Source organism: Schistocerca serialis, chromosome 9 (genome assembly GCF_023864345.2).
Source record: "Schistocerca serialis cubense isolate TAMUIC-IGC-003099 chromosome 9, iqSchSeri2.2, whole genome shotgun sequence".
NCBI lineage: Eukaryota > Metazoa > Arthropoda > Insecta > Orthoptera > Acrididae > Schistocerca > Schistocerca serialis.
Genome location: NC_064646.1, coordinates 49463407 through 49482111, shown reverse-complemented (window position 1 = coordinate 49482111; position 18705 = coordinate 49463407). Strand labels below are relative to the sequence as shown.

General features: G+C 43.6%; 1 protein-coding gene across 1 annotated transcript in view; it reads left to right on the top strand.

Moving 5' to 3' along the window:
- The first annotated feature begins 10367 nt into the window (after positions 1-10367).
- The window catches only part of LOC126419180 (fructose-bisphosphate aldolase-like), a 62316-nt gene continuing 53978 nt past the window's right edge, over positions 10368-18705 (top strand). The window contains exon 1 of the mRNA XM_050086311.1: positions 10368-10524. The gene's annotated coding sequence lies outside the window, so the exon portion shown is untranslated. The remainder of the gene's footprint in view (positions 10525-18705) is intronic.

Genomic DNA, 18705 nt, shown 5'->3' with positions numbered 1-18705 from the left:
AATAACTGGCTCGTTTTACCGATACCCGGACACGGATGATAAAGTTACTGAGCCGTTTAAAGAAAATTTGAATCTTATTTCATTTAGGAACCCCAATTGTACAATTATACAATTATAGTTGCTTCAATCTATCCCTGTACATCTACATCTATCTACATCTACATGGATACTCTGCAAATCATATTTAAGTGCCTGGCAGAGGGTTCATCGAACTACCTTCACAAGTCTCTATTATTCCAATCTCGGACAGCGCGCGGAAAGAATGAACAGCTATATCTTTCCGTACGAGCTCTGATTTCCCTTATTTTATCGTGGTGATCGTTCCTCCCTATGTAGGTCGGTGTCAACAAAATATTTTCGCATTCGGAGGAGAAAGCTCGTGATTGGAATTTCGTGAGAAGATTCCGTTGCAACGAAAAACGCCTTTCTTTTAATGATTTCCAGCCCAAATCCTGCATCATTTCTGTGAACACTCCCCCATATTTCGCGATAATACAAAACGCGCTGCGTTTCTTTAAACTTTTTCGATGTACTCCGTTAGTCCTATCTGGTAAGGATCCCACACCGTGCAGCAGTATTCTAAAAGAGGACGGACAAGCATAGTGTAAGCAGTCTCCTTAGTAGGTATGTTACATTTTCTAAGTTTCCTGCCAATAAAACGCAGTCTTTGTTTAGGCTTCCCCACAATATTTTCTGTGTGTTCATTCCAATTTAAGTAGTTCGTAGTTGTAATACCTAGATATTTTGTTGAATTTACGGCATTCAGATTAGACTGATTTATCGTGTAACCGAATTTTAACGAGTACCTTTTAGCACTCAAGTGGATGACCTCACACTTTTCGTTATTTAGGGTCAACTGCCACTTTTCGCACCAATCAGATATCTTTTCTAAATCGTTTTGCACTTCGTTTTGTTCTTCTGGTTACTTTATTAGTCGATAACAACAGCGTCATCTGCAAACAACCGAAGATGAATGCTCAGATTGTCTCCCAAATCGTTTATATGGATAAGGAACAGCGACTATAACACTACCTTGGGGGACGCCTGAAATCACTTCTGTTTTACTCGATGACTTTCCGTCAATTATTACGAACTGTGACCTCTCTGACAGGAAATCGCAAATCCAGTCACATAACTGAGACGATATTCCATAAGGACGTAATTTCACTATGAGCCGCTTGTGTGGTACAGTGTCAAAAGCCTTCCGGAAATCCAGAAATACGGAATCGATCTGAAATCCCTTGTCAATAGCACTCAACAATTCATGTGAATAAAGAGCTAGTTGCGTTTCACAGGAACGATGTTTTGGCTCAAATGGCTCTGAGCACTATGGGACTCAACTGCTGAGGTCATTAGTCCCCTAGAACTTAGAACTAGTTAAACCTAACTAACCTAAAGACATCACAAACATCCATGCCCGAGGCAGGATTCGAACCTGCGACGTAGCGGTCTTGCGGTTCCAGACTGCAGCGCCTTTAACCGCACGGCCACTTCGGCCGGCGAACGATGTTTTCTAAAACCATGTTGACAGTGTGTCAATAGACCGTTTCCTTCGAGGTAATTCATAATATTCGAACACAATATATGTTCTAAAATCCTGGTGCATATCGACGTTAACGATATGGGCCTGTAATTTAGTGGATTACTCCTACTACCTTTCTTGAATATTGGTGTGACCTGTGCGACTTTCCAGTCTTTGGGTACGGAACTTTCGTCGAGCGAAACGGTTGTATATGATTGTTAAGTATGGAGCTAGTGCATCAGCATACTCGGAAAGGAACCTAATTGGTATACAGTCTGGACCAAAAGACTTGCTTTTATTAAGTGATTTGAGTTGTTTCACTACTCCGAGGATATTTAATTCTACGTTACTCATGTTGGCAGCTGTTCTCGATTCGAATTCTGAAATATTTACTTCGCCTTCTTTTGTGAAGGCATTTCGGAAGGCTGTGTAGTAACTCTGCTTTGGCCGCACTGTCTCCGATAGTATCTCCATTGTTATCGTGCAGTGAAGGCATTGATTGTTTCTTGCCGGTAACATACTTCACATACGACCAGAATCTCTTTGGATTTTCTGCCAGGTTTCGAGACAAAGTTTCGTTGTGGAAACTGTTATAAGCATCTCGCATTGAACTCTGCGCTAAATTTCGAGCTTCTGTAAAGGATCGCCAATCTTGGGGATTTTGCGTCTGTTTACATTTGGCATGTTTGTTTCATTGTTTGTGCAACAGTGTTCTAACCAGTTTTGTGTACCAAGGAGGATCAGCTCCGTCGTTTGTTAATTTATTTGGTATAAATCTCTCGATTGCTGCCGGTAGTATTTCTTTGAATTTAAGCCACATCTGGTCTACATCTACATTATTAACTTGAAATGAGTGGAGATTGTCTCTCAGGAAGGCGTCAAGTGAATTTTTATCTGGTTTTTTGAATAGGTATATTTTTCGCTTATTTTTCCAGGATTTGAGGATTACAATATTCAATCTCGCTACGACAACCCTGTGTTCACTAATCCCTGTATCGGTTTTGATGCTCGTTATTAACTCAGGATTATTTGTTGCTAAGAGGTCAAGTGTGTTTCACAACCGTTTACTATTCGCGTGGGCTCATATACCAACTGCTCGAAATAATTTTCAGAGAATGCGTTTAGCACAATTTCGGATGACATTTTATGCGTACCTCCGGAATGAAACATGTATTTTTGCCAACATTAAAGTCACCACCAACTATTATCGTATGAGTCGGGTACGAGTTAGAAATCAAACTCAAGTTTTCTTTGAACCTTTCAGCAACTGTATTATCTGAACTGGGAGGTCGGTAAAAGGATCCAGTTATTATTTTATTCCGGTTGCCAACAATTACCTCTGCCCGTAGTAACTCACAGGAATTATCTGCTTCAATTTCGCGACAAGATAAACTACTTCTAACAGCAACAAACACGCCTCCGCCGACCGTGTTTAGCCTATCTTTTCGGAACACGGTTAGGTTCTTCGCAAAAATTTCGGCTGAACTTATATCCGGCTTTAGCCAGCTTTCAGTGCCTATAACGATTTGAGCATCAGTGCTTTCTATTAGCGCTTGGAGCTGTGGTACTTTCTCAACACAGCTACGACAATTTACAACTGTTATACCAATGGTTCGTGTATCTAAGTTCTTCATGTGTTCAGCCTGCACCCTTTGTGACTGAAGCCCTTCTTGTGATTTCCCGAGACCCTCTAACCTAAAAAACCGCCCAGACCACGCCACACAGCCCCTGCTACCCGTGTAGCCGCCTCCTGCGTATAGTGGACACCTGGCCTATTCAGCGGGACCCGAAACCCAACCACCCATTGGCGCAAGTCGAGGAATCTGCAGCCTATACTGTCGCAGAACCGTCTGAGCCTCTGATTCAGACCCTCAACTCGGCTCTGTACCAGAGGTCCGCAATCGGTCCTGTCGACTATGCTGCAAATGGTCAGCTCTGCTTTCATCTTGCGAGCAAGACTGGCAGCCTTTACCACTTCTGTTAGCCGCTCGAAACTAGAGAGAATCTCTTCTGATCCAAAGTGACACACATCATTGGTACCGACGTGAGCAACCACCTGCAGTTGGCTGCGCCCTGTGCTCTTCATGGCATCCGGGTGGACCATTTCCACATCTGGAATGACTCCACCCGGTATGCAGACGGAGTGCACATTGGTTTACTTGTCAGCCAGGTCCCTAAAGGGCCCCATAACGCGCCTAACTTTGGAGCTCCCGACTAGCAATAGTCCCACCCTCTGCGATTGCCCGGATCTTGCAGGCTGAGTGGTTTCCTCTGGAACTCAAAGAAATAATATCGACAGCAATTGATAGACGCAGAACACATAAATTAATAAGCGATGGTACTGTTCCCCCATGGTACACAAGTGGGTCAAAACACTGTTGCTGATGCAGCGAAAAAAGCATGCCAAATTTGAAAGAATGCAAAATCCCCAAGATAGGTGAAATTCCAGAGAAGCTCGAAATTTGGCGCAAACTTCAATGTGAGTTGCTTTTAATAGTTTCCACAACGAAACTGTCTCGAAATTACAGTAATTGACGGAAAGTCATCGAGTAAAACGGAAGCAATATCTGGAAGTGTTACAGGCTCTTTAGTGTTCCTGATCTACTTAAACGACATGGACACAATCTGAGCAGCTCTCTTAGATTATTTGAAGATGATGCAGGCATTTGCCGTCTGGTAAAGTCATCAGATGAACAAAAGCAATTGAAAAACTATTTAGGCAAGGTGTCTGTATGGTGAGAAAAGCGGCGGTTGACTCTAAATAAAGAAAAGTGTGAAAGCACCTAGATGAGGACTAAATGGAATCCGCTAAATTTCGTTTATATGAAACGCACAAAATGCAAAGGATGTAAATTAAAGTAAATTAGAATGATTACATAGACAATGTTGTGGGCAAAGCAAACCAAAAACTGCAATGTGTAGGCAGAAAACTTTAGAAAGAGCAAAAGGTCTATTAGAAAGTCTGCTTGCACCAAGCTTGTCCGCCCTCTTCTGTAGTAGTGTTGTGCGATGTCGGATCCGCATCAGATGGAACTAACAGAGGACGTCGAGAAAGTTCAAAGAAGGGCAGCTCGTTTTGTATTGTCGTGCAGTAGGGGAGAGAGTCCGACTGACATGATAAGTGAGTTGGGGTGGCAATCATTAAAACAAAGGGTTTTTCGTAGCGGCAGGATCGTCTAGTGAAATTTCTATCACCCGCTTTCTCCTCCGACTGCGAAAATATCCTGTTGGCGCCCACCTACATAGGGTGAAATGATAACCATGATAAAATAGGAGAAATCAGAGCTCGCATAGAAAGATTTAAGTGCTTGTTTTTTCCCGCACCGGCTTTCGATAGTGTAATGATAGAGAAATGGCTTGAAGATGGTTCGGTGAGCCTTCTGCCACGCATTTAATTGTGAACTGCAGGCCCCTCCTTGTACAATTTTTTTTTCCCAATGGTGATGCTGTGTTCCAAGGCGAGAGGTCCCTGTTCACACAACTCGCATCGTCCAGCATCGGTTTTGTGAGCACGAGGATCAACTGTCGCGTCTTCCCTGGCCACTACAGTCAACAGATCTTAATACGCACATCAAAAAAAGTTTTGCATCACCACAGTTCTCAGGGCTCCAGAAGACAGACGTTGACTGTGGATATTGTATCACAGACACGGTCCCTTTGACTGTTCAGAGATGTCACTAAACCCGCCCAAAGATGTAAACAACCATACACGAGCAGCGCCTATTCGACAGAGGGGTTCCGACAGCCGATCATTTCCAGTCATTCCACAAGGAAGGAGGTACTGGGCTCGTGTTGTCTGTAGTTCAACCGTGCCTAGACGGTCAATACCGCGGTTCGATCACCACCGCATTGTTACTTTGTGCCATGAAGGGCTCCCAACAAGAGAAGTGTCCAGGCGTCTCGGAGTGAACCAAAGTAGACGTGCAGAGATACAGAGAGACAGGAACTGTCGATAACATGCCTCGCTCAGGCCGCCCAAGGGCTACTACTGCTGTGGATGACCGCTACCTAAGGATTATGGCGCGGAAGAATCCTAACAGCAACGCTTTTCGTGCAGCCACAGGACGTCGTGTTACGACTCAAACTCTGCGCAGTAGGCTGCATGATGCGCAACTTCACTTCCATGGCGAGGTCCATCTCTGCAACCACGACACCATGCAACGCTGTACAGATGGGCCCAACAACATGTCGGATGGACTGCTCAGGATTGGCATCACGTTCTCTTCACCGATGAGTGTCGCATATGCCTTCAACCAGACAATCTTCGGAGACGTGTTTGGAGGCAACTCGGTAAGGCTCAACGCCTTAGACACACTGTCCAGCGCGTACAGAAAGGTGGAGTTTCCATGCTGTTTTGGGGTGCCATTATGTGGGGCCGATGTACGCCGCTGATGGTCATGGAAGGCGCCGCAACGGCTGTACGATAAGTGAATACCATCCTCCGACCGATATTGCAACCATGTCAGCAGGATATTGGCATGGCATTCGTCTTCATGGGCGACAATTCGCGCCACCATTGTGCACATCTTGTGAATGACTTCCTTCAGGATAATGACATCGCTCGACCAGAGTGGCCAGCTTGTTCTCTAGTCATGAACCCTATCGAACATGCCTAGGATAGATTGAAAAGGGCTGTTTATGGACGACGTGACCCACCAACCACTCTGAGGGATCTAAGCGGAATCGCCGTTGAGGAGTGGGACAAAATTGACCAAGAGCGCCTTGATGAACTTGTGGATAGTATGCCACGACGAATACAGGCATGCATCAATGCAAGAGAACGTGCTACTGGGTATTAGAGGTATTGGTGTGTACAGCAATCTGAACACGACCTCTGAAGGTCTACCTGTATGGTGGTACAACATGCAATGTGTGTGGTTTTCATGAAAAGGGCGGAAATGACGTTTATGTTGATCTCTATTCCAATTTTCTGTACAGGCTCCTGAACTCTCGGAATCGATGTGATGCGAAAATTTTTTTGATGTGTGTATTACAGTACTTTGGAAAGAAGAGTGAGTGACCGCCGTCCACCTTCATCATCGTCACCTGAACTTTGCAGGAAGGACGGCGCAGGAAAACCACACAGCAGCTGTGTTCACCCACTGCGAGACGACTGGAAGCTATTTTGAATGGCAGTGGGTTTCCTACTCCGTAATCTGTTGTGTTTGTCCACCACTAGTCCATTAGATGTACCGTGCGCTGATCCAGGGCTACGGACCCTATTTTATTTTACGTTTACTTTAAAGCAAACCTTCTGAGGTACAGTATATACTATTTTCAAAAATCCATGTCTGTAATTGGGTTTGTACGTTTCCACATTGCAGTTTGTGAAGATCCGGTCATAAACCAAAATGTTATGACTGCGACAGAAAGCAAATAAAATAAATTTTGGTCATATCCGACTGTAAGAAAAGTTGACAATACAGCACTTCTTCGAGCAACTGCAGTCCTCTTCACCAGTTGTTACTATGAAGCAAAAGGTGTTCCTTGCGGAGTGGGGGGGATAGGCCACGTACGTAAAAAACAGTATTCCATTTGAGTCCATAGATGTATCACGGCACTGCACTAAACAGATATTTGCATTTTGTGCTGGGGCAGTTGAATTTACTGAAACTAAACTTCTAATGTTTGTTGTTTTATAGGTCCCCTAACTGATTTCAGAGCATTTCTGCTCAGCCTAGAGAGGGTTCTTGATTCACTTTATAGGAAGTATCAGAAATTAGTTATATGTAGCGACTTCAATACTAATTTGTATATGACTGTGCGAGAAAAAGAATACATTCTAAATGATCTAATGTAGATTGCGTTTTTTTTTCCAACTAGGGTGCAGTTGAACAGTGGCACAGTCGTACACATTTTTATTCATTCTTCATTACTAGATGGGCATCCTGTTTGTGAAAGGGTGAATGGCCTTTCAACCCATGATGCACAATTTTTAACACTAAAAGGCTTTTGTACTCAAATAAATGTCACATATAATTACAAATTATGCAGGAAAGTTAATCCAACCACAATAGAGAGTTTTTTAAACCTCGTCAAGGAACAAGAGTGGCACGATGTTTATGGTGACGATAACATAGACGATAAATATAATGCTTTCCTTATCACATTTCTCATGGCCGAGAGTTGCTTACCATTAGAACGTTCTAAATGGGGTACTAGCAGTAATGAGCAGCCCAGGTGGCTGACAAGTGGGATAAGGATATCATGTGGAACAAAGCGGGAATTATATCAAAATGTTAGAAGTAGTCACAATCAAGCTACAGTAGTCCATTACAAACAGTACTGTAAGGTGCTTAATATGTTATTAGGAAGGCAAAGAGTATGTGGTATGCAAATAGAATAGCTAATTCACAGGATAAAATTAAAGCCATATGGTCAGTTGTGAAGGAAGTGTCTGGTCAGCAGCACAAGGTCGACGACATAAAGTCAGTTCGCAGTAATAATATTTCTGGTACTGATAAATCAGATATGTGTACAGTATTTAACAATCATTTTCTGAACATTGCTGGTGAATTAAGTAAAAACTTAGTTTCTACAGGGAATCATACAACTCTCTTGGCTAATGCCTTTCCGAGATTGATGTCTGAAATACTCCTCTGTGCTACAGAGAAGGGGGAGATTAAGTCAATAATTACATCACTGAAGACTAAGGACTCTCATGGTTATGATGGAGTGCTTAGCAGAATATTGAAGTACTGTGCTGCACATGTTAGACCTGTGTTGAGCCGTATTTGTAACTTTTCCTTTAGCAATGGTCAGTTTCCTGAACGATTGAAGTACTCAGTAGTAAAGCCGCTTTATAAAAAGGGAGAAAGGGATAATGTAGACAATTTTACACCTATTTCTATGCCATCAGTGTTTGCTAAAGTTATTGAAAAGGCTGTGTATGTAAGGATAATTGATCATTTTATACCACACGATTTGCTATCGAATGTACTGTTCGGCTTTAGAAGTAATTTAACAACTGAAAATGCTATAATTTTTTTTGTCTGTGAGGTACTGGATGGGTTAAACAAAAGGTTTCGAATGCTAGACATATTTTTTTACTTAACTAAGCCTTTTGTGCTGATAACAGAATATTGTCCCAGAAGTTGGTCTATTACGGAATGCGGGGAGTAGCTCACAATTGGTTCACTTCTTACTTTAGCAACAGACAGCAAAATGTCATTATTTACAGTGTTTAGAATGGATGTGATGTGGGGTGTGAGTGGGGTACGGTCAAGTATGGGGGAGGGGGCGTGACCCAGGGGTCAGTGTTGGGGCCACCCTGTACCTTATTTATGTAAATGACATGGCCTCTAGTATTGTGGGTAACTCTAAAATATTTCTGTTTGCTGAAGACAGTAGCTGTAGTAAAGGATGTTGTGTGCGACATTGGCTCGGTTACAAATAGTGCTTCATGACATAAGTTCATGGCTAGTAGAAAATAAACTAACGCTAAACCACAGTAAGACTTAGTTTTTACAGTTTCCAACACACAATTCAACACAAACTGACGTTTTAATTTCACAGAATGGGCATATGATTAGTGAAACTGAACAGTTCAAATTTCTAGGCGTTCAGATAGATAGTAAACTGTCGTGGAAAGCCCACATTCATGATCTTGTTCAAAGATTTAATGCTGCCATTTTTACTATTCGAAAGCTTTCTGAAGTGAGTGATCGTTCGACACGAAAATTAGTCTATTTTGCTTATTTTGATTCGCCTTTGCCGTATGGTATTATATTTTGGGGGTAACTCTTCCCATTCTAAAAGGATATTTTTGGCCCAGAAAGGGGTGGTTCGGCGAATAAGTGGTGTGAGTTCACGAACCTCTTGCCGACCCCTATTCACGAGTCTGGGTATTTTGACATTGGCCTCTCAATATATATATTCCTTACTGCATTTCTTGTTACCAATATTAGCTTATTCCCAATAATAAGCAGCTTTCACTCAGTTAATAGTCAGCAGAAATCAAACCTGCATTTGGATCGGACTTGCTTAAATCTTGTGCAAAAAGGTGTGCAGTATACTGCTGCATCCATTTTCAGTAAGCTACTACTAGAATTCAAAAACCTTAGCAGTAATCCACGCGCTTTCAATTCGAAACTGAAGAGTTTCCTCACGGGTCAATCCTTCTGTTCCGTTGAGGAGTTCCTTGAAAAATTAAGCTGATTCTTATGTTATTTCGTTAATTGCGTTTACTTGAAGTTATGTCTTGACTTTTCTTGCGTTAGTAAACATTTTATTTCTATCTGTAATTACTTTTACGTTCTAATTTCATGTACTGACACATTCCATGACCTTGCAGATTTGCTGCTGAATTTGTTCCTGCGGAACTTGACGTGTAAATAAATAAATAAACCACGTGTGAGTCTTCTTCTCTCCTACCTGCCGCGTAAGTTATGGAGTTCGGATGTGGAGATTACTGGACCTTTCCTCGACCTTCTCTTGCCGCAAATTTCACAGGGTGCCTTTTAAAGGGCACGAATGCGTGGTGAATTGTGGAGCAGAGACGAAGAGGTAAAAGTACGAATGTTACGTGATTATTTGTTCTAGTCGAAGCAAATGACTAGAATGGATAATTGCCAAAGACCGAGAGAAATAAACTGAATGTAAACCAGGTGGAAGGAAAGCCCAAAAGTGATGTCACTGTGCGAAATAGCGGATTGCAGCAGTCTTAACTTGCACTGATTATATAAATAGAGTTCTTGACACAGCACGGCCTCACGGTGTGTACAGCTGTCCGCTACCAGTGAAGGACGGTGTTTACTGAGAGACGAACAGAAGACTTGAAGCTCGTACGGCCGTCTTAGGTTCGCTGCCGCTTCGCGAGATAAGACGGTGGCGCCAGAAAAACAACGGAGTCGTCTGGTTTGGAGCAGAAGGGGCTGACCTTACGAAACACCAGGGGCTGTGATGTAACAGAACGTCTGTATTAGAGCCTCGTACGAGATCCGAATGACGCAGTTTGAGGCAGGCGTCTGACTTGGGCACATCAGCAGGGGAACACGGCCCAGGTACGTTGTCGAACATTGCTTGTTATCGGTCACGTGATGAGGAAGTACTGACCCTTTGGACACTCTTCAAGGAGAACCTTTTAAATTACGTCTCACCATCAGATTACTTGTTTCTTTTAAAAAACTGAAACGTGTTGATTTTCCTACCGTTAAAAACTAGATGACTGGCAACCGGAGTAGCTCTCGATTATATTGATGTTGACGCTGTAGTCTTCAGTCTAAATACTGATTTGACGCAGCTCTCCACTTTACACAATCCTCCGTATCTACTGCTAGCGTGGTGACTGGATGTTGTGTGTTGTCCTTAGGTTAGGTTTAAGTAGTTCTAAGTTCTAGGGGACTGATGACCATAGATGTTAAGTCCCATAGTGCTCAGAGCCATTTGAACCAATCTACTGCTAGCTGCACCAAGTTGAACCTGCAGACTATTTACAATTGTAGGTCTACCTCTACCATTTTTACCCTCACACTTCACTCCGTTACCAAACCAACTTTCCGCTGAATCCTCAGGACGTGTGCTATCAACCTACTCCTTCTTATAATCAAACTCTGTCCGCTTTCGTTCGGTACTTCTTCAATGGTCATCCGATCTACCCAATTAATCTTTGGCCTTCTTCTGAAATATTACATTTCAAACACTTCTGTTATTTTCTAGTCTTACTTTCAACTATCATTTAACAGTACATTTTGCAGTTGTTACTTTTGTGTGGCCGACGCCAAGAGCCAAACTGTGTAGTGAGGCTGCTGTCATATCAGGCCTAGTTAATGGTTTCTGGAACAAAAAAATTTTTCAGGCGGCTGTCTACAGCATCGATATACTTGTAGAACTGCATAGTACAGAACGTGCTGTCTTACAGTATATTTATTCACAGCGGATTTCGATCATTGATCATCTTCACGGTGGGAACACATTCTGACAACTTCACTTGTCATACATGCTATTTATCAGAAAATACACGGTCAGTTCGCAGGAGAGCTTCTGTAAAGTTTGGAAGGTGGGAGACGAGGTACTGGCAGAAGTAAAGCTGTGAAGGACGGGGCGTGAGTCGTGCTTGGGTAGCTCAGTTGGTAGAGCACTTGCCCGCGAAAGGCAAAGGTACCGAGTTCGAGTCTCGGTCCGGCACACAGTTTTAATCTGCCAGGAAGTCTCATATCAGCGCACACTCCGCTGCAGAGTGAAAATCTCATTCTGGAAATATTGGGTTTTGTTACTCAGTTACTCAGCGGCGGGAGAATACGCAGAACATCCAACAATTCTATCAGTCAATGCCAACCGAATAACTGTTTCAATAAATCATCCAATCTTTCTGAAATTGTAATAATTAGTTTTTTTTTTTTTTTTTTTTTTTTACACGTACATCACATCTACCATTTTCCGTTCGTTTCGGGTAATCTACCGATTTCCGTTCGTTTCAGGTAATTCCTTCGTGGTGCGTCGTCTTTTTTCTTTTCTCTTAGAACTTGTATTTATCAGGAAGTCTGTTCTGGAGGTATTTGTCTGGAGTAAAGCCTTGTGCGGAAGTGAAACGGGGACGATAAGCATTTCGGATAAGAAGAGGCTGAAATTTTCGAAATACGTTGCTACAGAAGAATGTTGAGGACTAGATGGGTAGACCGTGTGACTAATGAAGAGGTAGTGCACAGAACTGGGGAGAAAATTTGCGGCATAACATGACTAAAAGAAGGAATGGTTTCATAGGACACATTATGAGACAGTAAGAAATCAGCAATTTAGTACAGGAAGGAATTGAGGGAGGTAAAAATTGTAGAGGGAGACCAAGAGATGAATACGGAGAGCAAGTTCAAGTGGACGTGGGATGCAGCAGCTGTCCGGGCGTGAAGGCGCTCGCTCAGGATACACTAGCGTGGGGGGCAGCGTCAGAGCAGTCTTTGGACGCAAGACAACAGGAGCGTGGCAAATGTAATTCAGAAAGTGTCGCACAAGTGCTTTTTAGTGGTGTGTTTCACTGAAATGGAGCTTCTTAGGCCTTATTCTGAAAGCTACACTATGTGATCAAAAGTATCCGGACACCTAGCTGAAAATGACTTACAAGTTCGTGCCGCGCTCCATCGGTAATGCTGGAATTCAATATGGTGTTGGACCATCCTCAGCCTTGATGATAGCTTCCACTCTCGCGGGCATACATTCAGTCAGGTGCTGGAAGGTTTCTTGGGGAATGGCAACCCATTCTTCACGGAAGGCTGCACTGAGGAGAGGTATCGATGTCGGTCGGTGAGGCCTGGCACGAAGTCGGCGTTCCAAAAACATACCAAAGGTGCTCCATAGGATTCAGGTGAGGACTGTGTGTAGGCGAGTCCATTACAGGGATGTTATTGTCGTGTAACCACTCCGCCACAGGCCGTCCGTTATGAATAGGTGCTCGATCGTGTTGAAAGATGCAATTGCTCTTCAACAGTGGGAAGCGAGAAGGTACTTAAAATATCAATGCAAGTCTGTGCTGTGATAGTGCCACGCAAAACAACAAGGGGTACAAGCCCCCTCTATCAAAAACACGGCCACACCATAACAGCACCGCCCACTATTCAGTCGTCCAATGTTTACGCTCCTTACACCATTCGTTTGGCATTTATCGGCGTGATGTGTGGCTTATGAGCAGCCGCTCGACCATGAAATCCAAGTTTTCTGACTTCCCGCCTAACTGCCATAGTACTTGCTATGGATCCTGATGCAGTTTGGAATTCCTGCGTGATGGTCTGGATGGATGTCTGCCTATTACGCATTACGACCCTCTTCGACTGTCGGCGGTCTCTGTCAGTCAACAGACGAGGTCGGCCTGTACGCTTTTGTGCCGTACGTGTCCCTTCGCGTTTCCACTTCACTATCTCAACGGAAACCGTGGACCTACGGATGCTTAGGAGTGTGGAAATTTCGTGTACCGACGTATGACACAAGTGACACCCAGTCACCTGACCACGTTCGCAGTTCCTGAGTTCCGCGGAGCACCCCATTCTGCTCTCTCTCTCTCTCTCTCTCTCTCTCTCTCTCTCTCTCTCTCTCGATGCCTAATGATATGAAGTCGCTGATATGAAGTTCCAGGCAGTAGGTGGCAGCACAATGCATCTAATACGAAAATCGTATGGTTTTGGGGGTGTCTGGATAGTTTTCATCACATAGTGCACCTTTCCACATTTAGCATTTGTTGAAACGCAGTACGGGGACTGTATCCTAATAGCAGAAAACACCCCCCTACCGTAACACTGTCTCCATGGTACTCCCCTGTTGGGGTAAGTAACGTTCTCCAGGAATTGGCCAAACCCAAACACTTCCATCGGATGTCACACAGCATAGCGTGATTCACCACTAAAAGTCACTCATTTGCAGTCGTGTAGCATCCAGCGGCCTCGCCCTGTACACCATCTCAGGCGTCGCTTAACACTGACTGCTGAGATGTGTGGCTTACGAGGAGCTGCTCCATCACTGTACCCCACTCACCACAGTTTTGCTAGTTGGAGAGCAGGTAGCAGTTTGGAATTCGCGAGCTCTTCCTTCCGCCGATTTCATCCAGTTTTTTACGCCCACATTCCGCAATGTCTGACGCATGCTGTCAGTCAGTACGTGAGACCTGCCGTGTCCTGGTTGGTTTAGCTCTGGTTGTTCCTTCGTGTTTCCACTTCACAGTCACGTCACCGACAGTCGGTTTGGGCAGCTTTACAAGCATTGAAATGTCCCTGATGGACCTATCACTCGTGTGGCATCCATTGACTGGTCCGCGTTCGAAGTCGCTGGGGTCTCTTGACCCATCCATTCGGCAGTCACCTGGTTCTCTACTGACAATACAACAGTCCCCACCTCCTTTTATACTGACAGGTCTGCCTCGGGTGACGTCTAGAGGTCAACTCCACATTACATTGAGATGTCTGGATGTTTTCGATTAGATAGGTAAAAAGACGAGGGCAATCGATAGGTAAAAAGACGAGGGCTAGTAGAAATCCTTGGGTAACAGAAGAAATATTGAATTTAATTGATGAAAGGAGAAAATAAAAATGCAGTAAATGAAGCAGGCAAAAAGGAATACAAACGTCTCAAAAATGAGATCGACGGGAAGTGCAAAATGGCTAAGCAGGGATGGCTAGAGGACAAATGTAAGGATGTAGAGGCTTATCTCACTAGGGATAAGATAGATACTGCCTACAGGAAAATTAAAGAGACCTTTGGAGCAAAGAGAACCACTTCTATGAATATCAACAGCTCACATGAAAACACAGTTCTAGGCAAAGAAGGGAAAGCAGAAAAGTGGAAGGAGTATATAGAGGGTCTATACAAGGCCGATGTACTTGAGGACAATATTATGGAAATGGAAGAGGATGTAGATGAAGATGAAATTGGAGATATGATACTGCGTGAAGAGTTTGACAGAGCACTGAAAGACCTGAGTCGAAACAAGGCCCCGGGAGTAGACAACATTCCATTGGAACCACTGACGATCTTGGGAGAGCCAGTCCTGACAAAACTCTACCATCTGGTGAGCAAAATGTATGAGACAGGCGAAATAGCCTCAGACTTCAAGAACAATATAATAATTTCAATCCCAAAGAAAGCAGGTGTTGACAGATGTGAAAATTACCGAACTATCAGTTTAATAAGTCACGGCTACAAAATACTAACGCGAATTCTCTACAGACGAATGGAAAAACTTGTAGCAGGCCGACCTCGGGGAAGATCATTTTGGATTCCGTAGAAATATGGGAACACGTGAGGCAATACTGACTCTACGACTTATTTTAGAAGCTAGATTAAGAAAAGGCAATCCTGCGTTTCTAGCATTTGTAGACTTAGAGAAAGCTTTTGACAATGTTGACTGGAATACTCTCTTTCAAATTCTGAAGGTGGCAGGGGTAAAATACAGAGACCGAAAGGCTGTTTACAATTTGTACAGAAACCAGATGGCAGTTATAAGAGTCGAGGGCCATGAAAGGGAAGCAGTGGTTGGGAAGGGAGTGAGACAGGGTTGTAGCCTCTCCCCGATGTTATTCAATCTGTATATTGAGCAAGCAGTGAAGGAAACAAAAGAAAAATTCGGAGTAGGTATTAAAATCCATGGAGGAGAAATAAAAACTTTTAGGTTCGCCGAAGACATTGTAATTCTGTCAGAGACAGCAAAGGACTTGGAAGAGTAGTTGAACGGAATGGACAGTGTCTTGAAAGGCGGATATAAGATGAACATCAACAAAAGCAAAACGAGGATAATAGAATGTAGTCGAATTAAGTCGGGTGATGCTGAGAGAATTAGATCAGGAAATAAGACACTTGAAATAGTAAAGGAATTTTGCTATTTGGGGAGCAAAGTAACTGATGATGGTCGAAGTAGGACATAAAATGTAGACTGGCAATGGCAAGGAAAGCGTTTCTGAAGAAGAGAAATTTAATTTGTTAACATCGAGTACAGGTTTAAGTGTCAGGAAGTCTTTTCTGAAAGTATTTGTATGGAGTGTAGCCTTGTATGGAAGTGAAACATGGACGATAACTAGTTTGGACAAGAAGAGAATAGAAGCTTTCGAAATGTGGTGCTACAGAAGAATGCTGAAGATAAGGTGGGTAGATCACGTAACTAATGAGGAGGTATTGAATAGAATTGGGGAGAAAAGGAGTTTGTGGCACAACTGGACTAGAAGAAGGGATCGGTTGGTAGGACATGTTTTGAGGCATCGTGGGATCACAAATTTAGCATTGGAAGGCAGCGTGGAGGGTAAAAATCGTAGAGGGAGACCAAGAGATGAATACACCAAGCAGATTCAGAAGGGTGTAGGTTGCAGTAGGTACTGGGAGATGAAGAAACTTGCACAGGATAGAGTAGCATGGAGAGCTGCATCAAACCAGTGTCAGGACTGAAGACCACACAACAACAGTGTGTTTGGGGTGAGATAGCAGTAGGGGCGTGTACCAAAGTGTGCCACCATCCCCCCTGCCCCCAGAAACAGACCCTGGATCCACGCCTGACGTTGTCCCCATGTTATCACTCAGGTGAGCTCCTTGGTTGTTGGGAGGGAACGATCTGCGTTAGAGGGCGCCCTCACGTGGGCAGAATGTTGCGTGCCGCTGTTAAAATAGTCCTGCCGCTGCGTTTACAGAGGGTCTGCTCGGATTGTTCTGCTGTTTACTGGAACAGCGCCCCATGATAAAGGCTGCGGCGGCAGTATAAATCGTTGCGTTGCGTAACAGACCAAGTGCGGGACGTTTGCCTCGAAAGCAGCTTCAGGGCAGTAGTAAAGTGCAAGGACAATTTTTGAAGTGTCAGCACAAGATCCGTGTGTGACGATGTAAGCCTGGTGTGGCGGCTCTAAAACACTTCTGTCTCTGATTTAAAAGTGACTGTTACGAAACAATTGTGGCGTGAAGCGTCTGGTTTTGAAATAAACTCATTTGGTGTTGTTGACTGTGGGACCCTGAATGGTAGGTGGAGCATTCTCATTTCGAGGTCGACTTTCTTTCCTTGCACTCAATGGCGCCATTTCTCCGCGGTTTGAGAGTGTCGTATACCTGTCGTATGTGCGTGACCGAGATGAGTACAAATCTAATGTGTATATTGATGCCGACGACGACAGAAAAAGGGGAGGTGTGGCCCACCCCAGTGCCGGCATCCAGCCTACTCGTTCCGGTTTGCGCACAGGAGGCCATCAGAAGCGTCACGTGACCCCCCCCCCCCCCGCCCCCGCCCCCCTCCACGAGTCACTGCGAAGATTTTAGGAGTTTAATCCAAGACTGTGTGAGGCTCATAGTTTAATGACCACGAACTGTAGACCAACATATCTCTTCCACTTGCCAGCCAAGTAACCGCAAAAAAATTTCGTACACCACCAGGGTTCGAACATGCTACCTCGAAGTCTACCACCACCGAACAGGTGTGCGTTAGCGACTTTCACTACGGTCATTCAGTCGTCACTGAATGATCGTTTTATGTCATTACCAAGGTGCTTTCAATCGGTAACTAAACGATAAAATACAGTGGTTAAAGCAACTACTGGTCTCCGGAACGATTACGGCTGAAATCTCCCTCCCGGCCATACATCCTCGTTTAAGCTTTACAAGATTTCCTGAAGCACGTAAGTCAAAAATGTCTATACTATGCGTGTCGAGCCTTCCTTCCACCTCTGTGACCACGTCGTCTACAGGACGTCCAGCCCTCGTCTTCGTTCTTTCACTCATGCCTTTTTAATCCATTATTTACATTAACGATAGTCATACGTTGAACTCATGTCGTGCTCGTCTTATTCTTACTTGATGTTCTTTCATTTTCCCTGGTAAACAGTTTATTTCGCTAAAATGCTACTCCATTATATAACTCTGAAAATCCGTTATTAGATAAATTTCTGCCTCACGCCCTACCGGAACACTCCCTACTTGGCATAAATGACCAAAGGGTATTTGACTTTTGGAAGATTTAAACTATCAGTCGTCACAAAATTCCTTTACTTAGAAGTTGTAAATATTTTTTCTATCACTAAATAACTCAACTCTTTGCAGAAAAGTTCGAAACAACGGAAGCAGCTTTGGCTAACACTTCTATAACACTGGTGTAGCTTCGTAATACTCCTAGCTTCAGACATCACCAGAACTTCAGACGATAATGGAACGTTTTCGATCACGTGACCAAATCTTAAAATTTTATTATAAAAAAATGGCTCTGAGCACTATGAGACTTAACATCTGAGGTCATCAGTCCCCTAGAACTTAGAACTACTTAAACCTAACTAACCTAAGAACATCACACACATCCATGCCCGAGGCAGGATTCGAACCTGCGACCGTAGCACTCGCCCGGTTCCTGACTGAAGCGCCTAGAATCGCTCGGCCACCGCGGCCGGCAAAATTTTATTATATTTAAGTTTTAATTACATAGTGTCAGATATTTTGTCGCAATATTGACCGAAAATCCTATCTAGATGTTGAAATCGTTCAAAATAACAACAATCCGAACCATATTTTTGACACAGGCTATTATGAGGGCTTGGTAAAAAGTAATGCCTCCGCATTTTTTATGTGAAAACGCTTGAACCTTTTTGAATGAAACAAACTTTATTAATATTCTACATCGTTATTCTTCATGTCTACATATTTATTTCTCAGTTTGGTCACCCTGGCGAAGAACACATTTCTCCCAACGAGAGACCAGTTGCTTGATACCGTCACTGTAGAATGTCTGACTTTGTTGATGGAACTCA